The sequence below is a fragment of the Panthera leo genome, chromosome A1, assembly GCF_018350215.1.
Source record: "Panthera leo isolate Ple1 chromosome A1, P.leo_Ple1_pat1.1, whole genome shotgun sequence".
NCBI lineage: Eukaryota > Metazoa > Chordata > Mammalia > Carnivora > Felidae > Panthera > Panthera leo.
The window spans coordinates 206,776,798-206,780,297 of NC_056679.1; the positions used below are offsets into that span (position 1 = coordinate 206,776,798).

The following is a 3,500-nucleotide window of genomic DNA, read 5'->3' on the forward strand; positions in this document are numbered from 1 at the left end:
ATTTGAAGTATGTTTTAAAAGTGGAATGATTTAAATGCCTATGAGTATGAAACTGGTTTAATAAAATTCATTAATGTTATACAATTCTCATATTACAGTGCAAAACAATGAGAAAAAAATATATGTTCTGAAATGGGGAGATTCCAAGATATATTGCAATTGAACACAAGAAAAGTAGCGTAATTTTATCACAAGAAATTATGAAAAGACAAAAGTAAATTTTTTTTAATTAAAAAAAATTTTTTTACGTTTATTCATTTTTGAGAGACAGAGAGAGCACAAATGGGGGAGGGGCAGAGAAAGAGGGAAACACAGAATCCAAAGCAGGCTCCAGGCTTCGAGCTATCAACACAGAGCCCAACGTGGGGCTCGAACTCACAAACTGTGAGATCATGACCTGAGTCGAAATTGGATGCTCAACTGACTGAGACACCCAGGCGCCCCTTTAATTTTTTTTAAAGTTTATTTATTTTTGAGAGAGAGAGAGAGAGTGTGAGTGGAGAGAGGTAGAGAGAAGGAGACACAGAATCTAAAGCAGGCTCTAGGCTCTGACCTGTCAGCACAGAACCCAGCGTGAGCGCCCGAACCCACGAACTGCAAGATCGTGACCCAAGCCGAAGTTGGTGCTTAACCAACTGAGCCACCCAGGTACCCCCCAAAATAAATTCTTAATAATGGCTTCATATACAGACTAAAACACGGGGGTGAGGGTGGGAATATGCAATGAGCAGAAAGTAGGGGGCTTATAATTTATGTTTACAATGAGCATATACTTTAAAAATCACCAGGTTTGAAAAAATGTTAAACAGAAAAACCAGAACAAATGTGTATTGTATATTACTGTCTTACTTTCCCATTTAACACTGCAGTTTCTGCCAAGCTGACTCCTGTAGCCCATTGGAACTCTCTCGTCTCTTTACCCTTTTCCTCTATATCACTCATGATCACTTTCTTACACACACATTGCTATAAAATTTGCTTATTTATTCAATTAGCTCCCTGAATCAGATAATTTTATTTCCAGTACCTAGAAAATCCCTGCCATATACAAACATGCTACATATATTTGGTACATAAATGATTCATGTCACTCACTCCACGGCTCTGAGCCATTTCACATTTTATAGCGTTGGCTGTGACATCTTGAATGAGCTGCTTCAGTTTCTATCTCCAAAATCCAATCTGAGATCATTGCTTTTATTTTAATTTTTTACAGTGTATCTTTTTTATGTTTTAAGTTTTACTTTTTTTTTAATTTTATTTTTTAAAAATTTACATCCAAATTAGTTAGCATATGGTGCAATGATGATTTCAGGAGTGGATTCCTTAATGCCCCTTATCCATGTAGGCCATACCCCTCACACACCCCCTCCAGTACCCCTCTGTTTATTCTCCATATTTATGAGTCTCTTCTGTTTTGTCCCCCTCCCTGTTTTTATATTATTTTTGTTTCCCTTCCCTTATGTTCATCTGTTTGGTCTCTTAAAGTCCCCATATGAGTGATGTCATAAGATATTTGTCTTTCTCTGACTAATTTCACTTAGCATCATACCCTCCAGTTCCATCCACGTAGTTGCAAATGGCAAGATTTCATTCTTTTTGATTGTCGAGTAATACTCCATTGTATATATACCACATCTTCTTTATCCATTCATCCATTGATGGACATTTGGGATCTTTCCATACTTTGGCTATTGTTGATAGTGCTGCTATAAACATTGGGGTGCATGTGTCCCTTTGAAACAGCACACCTGTATCCTGTGGATAAATGCCTTGTAGTGCAATTGCTGGGTCATAAGGTAGTTCTATTTTTAGTTTTTTGAGGAACCTCCTTACTGTTTTCCAGAGTGGCTGCACCAGTTTGCATTCCCATGCAATGTCTCTTTCTATGTAAGGTGCCATATCCATAGGTTTCAAGGATTAGGATGGGTCCATCTTTGGGGGACCATTATTCTGCCTACCACACTCTTGCCGTATCCTGAGTAAACCCTGGCTACATGTCTTTCTTTCCCTCCCCTTTCCCTGTCCTCTCCCATGCCCACCCTCTTGGCAGTTCTGCTCCCTGGCAGACTGCATTGAGTCCAGAGAAAGACTCCTCGGTCATCACGTCTTCTGTACAGGTCTCAGCCTTCCAGAACCTGTTCCCTCTCCTGGGTCTTCAGCTTTTGGTAGCTGCCCTGCTGAGCTCTCTGGGAAATATTTCAGAGGAGCCAGTGGGCAGCTACCCAGATTTCCAGCCTGAACTGCATGGCACAGGCTCCAGACTCACCCCGGTCAGGTTCACCATGTGAGGGTGCGGCATTCAGTTCTAGGAGTTAACGAGCATACGCAAGCAGTTTTCTTGGAAGTCGATGCGCATCAATGTCAGGGAACAGCTGCAAATGCAATATATCAGCAACACCAATGTTTCTGTGTTTTCAAAACAAAAGGAGAATTGACCAATATCAAGGAGGTGATGCTGTGGGATTAGAAGAAAAAAAAATCAAGCAGTACTTACAAAAACAGGACACAGATCTTTCAAAAGGCTATATAGATTTAATGCCTTCTAATATGCTGCACATGCCTTAATGAAAGCAAAGAGTATGAGTTGGACAACTGTTTCTGAAAAGGCATGACCTTCTTGGAATCTGATTGTGAAGAACAGCTACTTATTACTGTAGCATTTAAGCAACTTGTTAAACTCTATTCAATGAAATTGCAAGGGCCATGTAATGGTCAGGGTCCTAAATATGCAAAAAAATTTTTTTAATTTTTAAAGTTTATTCATTTATTATTTCTGAGAGAGAGAGAGAGAGAGAGAGAGAGAGAGAACAAGTGGGGGAGAGGGAGAGAATGAGAGGAAGACACAGAATCCGAAGCAGGCTCCAGTCTCTGAGCTGTCAGCACAGAGCCCGACGCAGGGCTTGAACTCACAAACTGCTAGATCATGACCTAAGCCGAAGATGGAAGCTTAACCAACTGAGCCATTCTGGTGCCCCAATATGTAAAAATTTTTATCAATCTACTTCAATCTATGGATTTTGAAGAAGCAGAAAGAAGTGATCAACTCAAGCTCTGGAACTAACAGAGGATAATATTAAAGATGATAGCATTGTCCTACTGCATTATTATTAATCTTCACAATGTAGCTGTAGTTGTTCAGTATAATCAAGGTAAAGAAACAGTCATTCCATATCTTACATTTATTGGTACTGGAATCCAGGCAACAAATATGAATGACTTTAAGCCAGTAGTTGGAAAAAAAAAAAAAAGCCACAAAAGACACCCGAAGACCATATTGCTATCAGGTCTATAGCTCCTGGATAATTTCTTGATTGTCCTCAGAGACTGTCAATATTCCATTCATTGCAATTACCAACAAATCATTGTTTTTTTTTTTTCAGATGGTATCACTAGTGTTTTTATTGTAATCTTGATAAATGCAATGGTAAATAAAAGTCACTACTTTTTCTAAGCTTAAAAAAAAAGCAATAGCTAACCTCCCAAGTTTAAGATTGATT

At 39.0% G+C, this 3,500-nt stretch overlaps 1 pseudogene; it reads left to right on the forward strand.

Moving 5' to 3' along the window:
• Positions 1-1,997: 1,997 nt before the first annotated feature.
• Positions 1,998-3,295, forward strand: LOC122198475 (annotated as a pseudogene).
• The last annotated feature ends 205 nt before the right edge of the window (positions 3,296-3,500 follow it).